Below are 8804 nucleotides of genomic sequence, written 5' to 3' on the forward strand. Positions count from 1 at the left end.
CACACACACACACACACACACACAATGATGTGGTATGTCAAAGAGAAACAAAAGTCAGCTGAAAAAGCTCCTAACGGCCCAAGCTGGTACAATTTGAGCACACAATACATAAAGCAGTATTGGATTATAACCCAAAATTTAAAATAAATATCCACGAGTCCATACTCATATAAATAAGTGATTTATATAAATAAATAACTGTGGGAGAATAGACAAATCTCCTGTGCAGAAGAATTTCAAATAATTTATTTAGATACTACACTTTTTTTTTGCGGTACGCGGGCCTCTCACTGTTGTGGCCTCTCCCGTTGCGGAGCACAAGCTCTGGACGTGCAGGCTCAGCGGCCATGGCTCACGGGCCCAGCCGCTCTGCGGCATGCGGGATCTTCCCGAACCAGGGCACGAACCCGTGTCCCCTGCATCGGCAGGCGGACTCTCAACCACTGCGCCACCAGGGAAGCCCCTAGGTACTACACTTTCTAACTTCTTACTCCTTGAGTGTGGGCTTAGCATAGTGACTCTCTTCCAAATAATAAAGTATGAAAAGGTGGGAGGGAGTAACTTTACAGATAAGAAACCTGACAAACAATACCTGAACCACGTGATCAAGGTTAACATCAACAGTCATGTCATGTTGGTAGTTTGCACCCTTGGTACAATGCTATGAGAATGCTATTTTACCTCTGTGACCTTCCTCCCTCACACCCATAACTCCAGTCTGCTTATAAGAAAAATACCAGACAAATCCCAGCTGAAGGACACTCTACAAAATATTTGATCAATATTGTTCAAAAATGTCAAGGTTACCAAAAACAAGGAAAGTCTCAGAAACTATGACAGTTAAGAGGAACCTAAGAAGATGTGAAAACTAAATGTAATGTGGTATCTTGGATGGGATCATGGAACAGAAAAAGAACAGTAGGTAAAAACTAAGGAAACAAAGGTACAACCTGTAGTTAATAATGATGTATCAATATTGATTTATTAACTGTAATAAATTACCATACTAATGTAAGATGTTAATAACAGACGAAAGTGGATATGGGGAACTCTGTACTCTGCAATTTTTCTGTAAATCTTAAACTATTCAAAAATTTGTAAAAATTATTTATTTGGCAGTTGGACACGATGGTATTTAGTATTTTTATTCTAACTCTGATATTCAGTGATTTTAAAATAAGATATTTGTGATTTGCTAAGTGACAAATAGCAGCAGCATGCATATATATATACATTAAAATTATACATATATTGAGAGAGACTAGAAATATATACATATATGCATGATTGTGTGTATATATATCTATGTAGATGTAATATTACTATATTAGGATATATAAGACAATGTTAAGGATAGTTATCTCTGGATGATATGATTATGGACAATTTTTACTTTCTTCATTTTATTGACAGTATTTTAAAAACAATTGACTAAGGACACAATTATTTTTGTAAAATAAAAACAAGTCAGTAAAAGTTTTTATTTTAAAAATCAATGAGTATCCATGATGAGTGATGCCCGTCTGGACAATGTGCCCCTCCTCCAAGCCTAACCAATTCTTCATGCTTACTTCTATCATTGTATTTACAAAATAAATTATATATCTATGTTATTTGTCTGTCTTCCTTCCTAGATTATAAAATTCTTAAGGACAAAAAAATCTGTCACTTCTGCATCATCTAGTACAGAGCCCAGTATGTTGTGCATTTAGGGGCACAGGCAGAGGGCAATGCAATGTGAAATCTTGGGCAAGCAACTGAAGTAACTAACCCAGTTTTCTCATACATAAAATGAGAAATCTGGGCTACTTCCATCTCTGGGGTTCCTTCCAGATTTAAGATTCAACATTCTCTGCCTGTCTCAATGAATTAGGCATAATTTCACAAAATAAGAACTCCAGGGAAATTATGTGACTTGCCCAACTTCTTCTTTTGCATCTTCTGGAAGATGATGGAAGACTGAGATTCAGGAAATGTCTGCTCCGTGGGAATTGGTTCAGAAAACCTTTTTCTGTAGGTTTTAAATAATTTATTATTTGCAGTTAAATTTGTCCTTGAAAATTTACAAAGGTTTGAGCAAATCAGAGTGGTTAAAATATGGAAGGATTAAATACAAGGATAATTATTTCATTAAGACCTTACTGAAATTATTCTTTAAAAAATTTCTGCAATATGCTCTGTCTGAAAATACTTTGTGATAAAGTGAACATATTGCTACATGTGTGTCATTCTGATTACACTGCTTTTTCCTTGGGCCTGAGATTAAGGAAGAATGATGAAAAAGGACAAGTCACCATCCACACATCTTGAAGTCAAACTCTGGGACCCTTCCACCATCAGTGGTTCTGCCATCTCTTAATCAGCAACATTTTCCAGTTTTCCTACTCCTATTCCCCACTGACACTGATCCCTTGAAACATCAAGTTCACCTAGAAGAGCCTTTCACAATTTGTTTTAGTTTTCTATCGAGCTGCAACAAAGTACTACAAATTTAGTAGCTTAAGACAACACAAATTATATTATAGTTCTAGAGGTCAGAAATCCAAAATTCGTCTCACTGGACTAAATTAAGGGGTTAGCAAGTCTGCACTCCTTTCTGAGGGCTCTTGGGAAGAATCCATTTCCTGCCTTTTCTGGCTTCTAGAGGCTGCCCACATTCTTCAGATCATGGCCCCTCCTCCAGCTTCAATACCAGCAGTACAGCATAGTCCAATCTCTCGGACATTGATATTCTACTCCTGCTATCACATCTCCTTTTCCGACTCTGACTTTCCTCCCTCTCTCCAATAAGGACACTTACAGTCACGTTGGGCCCACCCAGATAATCCAGGATAGTCTCCCCATCTCAAGATCCTTAATTTATTCATATCTACAAAGTCCCTTTTGATATGTAAGGTAGCATATGGACATCTTTGGTATGGGGGCCATGTTTCTGTCTACCATGTATCTGTCTTTCTCTCAATATCCAACAGAGTGGACACCTCTATTTCCGTGGCAATCTCTGAGTTAGGCACTTTTTGGTACCAGTCACATCTTGTCACAGAGAAGTCACCACTTTGTCAGTTCTATAAGATGACCCTTTTAGAAAGTGTAAATGGATATGTGAGGCTCTAATTAAAGCATGCAATACTTTTCTATTCAGACAAAATTTGTTTTTTCTTAAGAGTATAGCTTTGGTGAGATAGACTCAGATTTAAATCTGGGCTATATCATCAATTATCTGTGTCACTTAGAATAAACTGCTTTCTTTTTCTGAGTTTGCCATCTCTAATTCAGCCACATTTTCTACCACCTAATTAAAGACCCCATCATCCCTGAGATTTTTTCTTTAATGTGAGATTTGAAGGATATACAGGGTGTCTTAAATTATACAGTAACAGTCATAATTGAGCTTCATAGACTTATTAGAAATAAATGAGTAGAAAATAAATAATTTGGGTGGGCTTTTTACTTGAAACATCTAAGGTTTGATATATTCATTCTCTTCTCTGAAAATATTTTCAATATCTATTCTCTAGAACCTATAAACACATGCCAAAAAATCGGAGAAAAACCACCTAAGTGTCTAACAAAACACCCAGGTGATGAAGTATTATGCAGATTATAAGATATGATGTTTATAAAAAGAGTTTTATTTTTAATCTCCTGGTCCCTTCCTCTCCTAGCCCAACCCTTGTGTCTCTGTGATTCTCTGAAACTTGTCCAACTTGCTCTGCATGCCCTATGGTTCTGGGAGTCCAGCTCTTTTTTCCTTTTAAAAAATTAAACTAAGTTCCCAAATGTACCCTCCTTCCTTCCCCAGTGCCCCTCTTTAATAATAAATAATTTAAATAATAAAATTATTTAAATAATAATTTAAATAATAAAATATTTTAATAATTTTAAAAATTTAAAATAATTAAATAATTTAAATAATAAAATTTAATATTAAACCTGCTAAAAGTTCAATGTTTAACTAGAAACCTAGTATATTATTAGCAACATAACTTATTCAGGATGACTCAAAATATATAGACAATTTCTTTTCCTAGCACAATATCAATGGCATCTTCAAACATGACAGAGAAAATCATTAGTCCTACCTGTAAAGAGTGTCACACCTTGATCATATTCTTGGGATCTGTGTCCTGCTTCCTTCATGCTCTTTTCTCATTCTCTCATTTACATTCCCACGTTCAGTCATTCTTTATTTAAAAATGTATCAGTCTGGCTCATTGCAAACATTTTAAACAATACATATTAAACAATATAATGTGTATAAAATGAAGTGAAATTTTCCCCACCTTCTCAATCTTGTGAGGTAGTTATTATAAAAAGTGTTGCCAATCATTGTCCTCCATAATTTTTCACTTATGAACACCTGCTGGACATCACGCCATGTCCAAGCGCATAGATCTGACTTATTTTTGGTGGCCACATAGCAGTCATTGAATGGACATACCATGATTTGTTTCTCTCTAATGCTCTCTTTATTGTTGCTGCAGAAAGCAGGATGTGTCCCTTGTTGCATTTATCACTCCATGTAATTTTCAGTGGAGAAATACCAAAAAATAATGAAAAAAGCCGTCCTTAAAAATATTTTCCCCCCCGAAATTTCTCACTTCTGGATATTTTGCCTTGGAGGAGTTTGGGGAGTGGTCTGGTAAAGTTATTATTTAGCTGCACATTATCAAACATGAATAGACAATTACTAGAGCCCAATTCCCCCTCTCTTGACAGTTCCTTAGTGATAGTGATTGAAATGGGCCATTCTCATGTCAGAACCAGAAGTGAGAGGGAGTCCTGTGCTGACTTAATAAACGTATCTTCCGAAAATACAATTGTTTTTATTCTACAGGGGGGCAGACAGGCAGACACATATATATGTGTATATATATAAACATATATATAGCAATTGTATTTATATATGTTGATATATAAATATATATCTTTAAATATGTTCTATTGTCTAATTGGAACATTCAATTTCATCAGTATTTAGTATGTTTCATTAATTAACAATGTATATTAAAGATGAGGTACTAAAATACCATTCTGATTATGGCATTTTGAACATTCTTCTGAATGACATCCTCACACAGAAATAACACTGTCTGGAAACCAGAAATGGAGCATCATGCTTATAAGCAGTTCTTACCTCCTGGACTTTCTCTCTCTCTCTGTCTCTCTCTGTCTCTCTCTCTCTGTCTCTCTCTCTCCCCACCACACACACCCCTCTCCTTCCCTGGAATTAGCTATCTCTCATGACCACACATTTATTTGTCAATTCTCAGCTGCAACTCTAGATTATCATTTTGATTTGCACCCATCCACAGAGAATTACTTCTCCTTCTTCTGTCTCTTTCCCAGTGAACTGTTCAACCCCCTCATCATCAATGGCATTTAACATCATTCTATTTGTTTCTAACAGCTGCAGTCCCCTCAATTTCACCTGCATTCAACTCAAGTCTGTTAGCTTAGTTTCAGTCAAAATATTCTTACAAATAGGAAGGAGAAAGGAAGCTGATTTCCTGTGTCTCTCCTTTTAACCATCAGGGAGAGCAATTAGGTTGCTATGGCACAAAGAAAAGGTCCTGATAAACTGTCTTACCTCCTCCAGTTGGAGTGAAGCTCAGGGACAAGCAAAGTTCATCTCCTAAAGAAGCTGACTGTCATAGTCCCATCCACCAGCCCCATCCACCAGCAACAAAAGCTTTACACTGAACTGTCTGAAAGTTGTATATGTGGACAGCTCCTGCAGGAAACAGTGTAGCATTTGCCTAATATTGCATAACATTTTCATAATCCATGCCCATTTGTCATATGAAAAAACCTGTTTTCCTGATATTTTATATCAGGAAGCACTTGAAACAGGGGACTGAGACAGTGAGGCTCCTTCACACAAATGAACCAGACTAGAGGAGACTTCTTACATTCCTTGGTCCCACAAGATTTTTGGAGGTCTACTTTGTGCCAGACTATGGGCTAGGAAAAGGAAATGTGAACACGAATAAATAATTCTCCTGTCCCCCAAGAAGCTTGTAGCCATTTGAGGGCCACAGCCAGTAATTCCCAGGGAGGAACAGTGAGGTCAGAGAGGGAGAGGGCACGTACCATCTAATGGAAATTTGGGAAGGCTTCACCAAGGACATAATGCATGCCATGAGTTTTGAATCAAGTAGGAGCTTCCCTGATGAACAAAGATTGAACTAGGCTTGAAGCTGTGGGGAGGATGCATATACAAAGGCACAAAATTATTGAACGGATGATACCTTTGGGGAACTGCAAATTGTCTGCATGGCTGAAACACAGAGTATGTGGTAGCAAAGGGGAGAAATGAGGCTGAAGAAGAAGGAAGCCTCACCTGGTGGGCTGACTTATGACTTAGAAAACTGTGAATTTAGCTAATTATAATGATTCTACACTTTAGTGTCTGAACTTAGCATATTATTTGTAATTGTGAGAGAGAAGCATTGAAGGCAAGAGTTCAATATATATTTAGTTACTCAGTATACTCAGAAAATGAGTGATTTGTTTGGGCAAAGGACCTAGTTTGAATTAGGGCACTGAATACCAACTTCCAAATAATTAGAATAATTAAAGTACATTAAATATGAAAGCTGTCATTAGTTCATAGGAATATTCCTTTGACACTTCAGAAGGATCTTCAAGGCTTTAGAAAGGGTCGGGACTCGGATCAGCATGATTACCACTCTGTGTGAGGGCCAAGGTGACTGCCTCCAAGATCTGCTGGGGACGAGGTGAGCTTAGTGTTCTCCTATTCTAGAAATCACTTGCATTTAGAGTATTTTTACACTTTTGTGTTCTGTGAAGCCTCCTGACAGATTGAATTTCGGTCAGCATAATAAATGAAGCACTGCAGTAATAATGTTAATACAAACAAATAATCAGAATAAACCACATTTACCCACATGATCTAACAAACATATGGTCTTGTGGTTGAAACTTGGCAAGTTAATTGTCATAAGAACCCTGAAAGGAAGGTGGAATGAATTGGTAATTTTATCCCTAGGTCAGACCTCTGTTCTTGATATTTTCCTGTTCCCACAGAACGGCAAACCCTTGAAATAGCAAGCACATTCTATTGTTAACATTTCTTCCTCTGTGCAATCAAATTAATGATTATAATTTGCTCCATTAATATTGGCTTTACAGCTTCATTAAGTGCTTTCACATGCATTATTTTACTTGGTTTCTAAAGATTTGTTGGATACCCAGGGCAGGAAAGTTGTTGTTGTTTTTTTCCCCTCCTACATTTAACATGTAAGAAGCTAAGACTCAGAAAGGTGACTTGCTTTGTCCAAGGTCACATGACCTGAACCACAATGCTTGCTTCTATCTCCAAGTCTGAATACCCTTTTGCAATCATACTGTCTCGAGGACATTTCCTTAAAAGGGAGTTGCGCATGGTTAGTAACTTGTACTGTTTGGACGGTCTCCAGGAACTCCTGACCGTTTTCCAGAGCTCCCAAGTGATTTTGGATGGCACAGTGTCCATCTTCCTTAGCCGCCTTCAATGTCCTGACCAGGACATCGCCTCATAAAAATTGGCTTGTTTCCTTCCACCTTGTCTTTGACCTCTCTTGTACTCACGTGGCTTTCCCAGGTTCTGTCTCCTGCCTCTACTTGGACTCTCTCTCTCTCTCTCTGTCTAGCATCTTAGAGTTTCACATCTCTTTTGAATGCCTGACTGTCCTCAATTTATTTCTTTTATCAAACAATTCTAAATAACACCTGGGTTAAAGAAGAAATCTTAGGTTTAAAAATATTTTGAACTAAATGAAAATGAAGATACAACTTACCACAATTATCAAAATGTGTAAGATGTAGCAAAAGCAGTGCTTAGAAGGAAATTTATAGTATTAAATACATATTTAGAAAATAATAAAGATCTAAAATCTATAATCTAAGCAACATAAGCTTAAAGCAAGCAGAAGAAAAGAAATAATAAAAATAAGAGCAAAAATCAATGAAATTGAAATACAGGAAGACAATAGAGAAAAATCAATGAAACCAAAAACTGGTTATTTGAAAAGATCAATAAAAGGGATGACTCTTTAGCCAGGCTAAGTGAAAATAAAAGGGAAAAGAAACAAACAATGTGAGAGCCAGGTTTCTCACAGTTGGAGTGGAAATTTACAAATAAACAAGGGGAAGAGGCTAGAACAACCCAGGTGGTAATGGTTTAGAGTTGAGGACAACAGTATTAACTCATGGTTAGCTTAATATACATACAGATGGTTACATATGGAAATATTTATACATATGTTTATATAGAGTTAGCATACATATATATATTTCCTCCCTCTGTCAACTGAGAGGGCCTAGAAGCAAAACACCCAGTAGTAATAAGCATGTATAGTACTCAGATCTTGGTTTCTAATATATCATTCTCCTGTAAAAGGAACCAATGCACCTTGAGAGATTGTTGAACTATAAATGATAAACTTGTCACATCTTAAAGTAAGGAAGTGCTAAACACGCACACACACACACACACACACACAATGATGTGGTATGTCAAAGAGAAACAAAAGTCAGCTGAAAAAGCTCCTAACGGCCCAAGCTGGTACAATTTGAGCACACAATACATAAAGCAGTATTGGATTATAACCCAAAATTTAAAATAAATATCCACGAGTCCATACTCATATAAATAAGTGATTTATATAAATAAATAACTGTGGGAGAATAGACAAATCTCCTGTGCAGAAGAATTTCAAATAATTTATTTAGATACTACACTTTTTTTTTGCGGTACGCGGGCCTCTCACTGTTGTGGCCTCTCCCGTTGCGGAGCACAA

This window comes from Physeter macrocephalus, chromosome 5, assembly GCF_002837175.3.
Source record: "Physeter macrocephalus isolate SW-GA chromosome 5, ASM283717v5, whole genome shotgun sequence".
NCBI classification, from domain to species: domain Eukaryota; kingdom Metazoa; phylum Chordata; class Mammalia; order Artiodactyla; family Physeteridae; genus Physeter; species Physeter macrocephalus.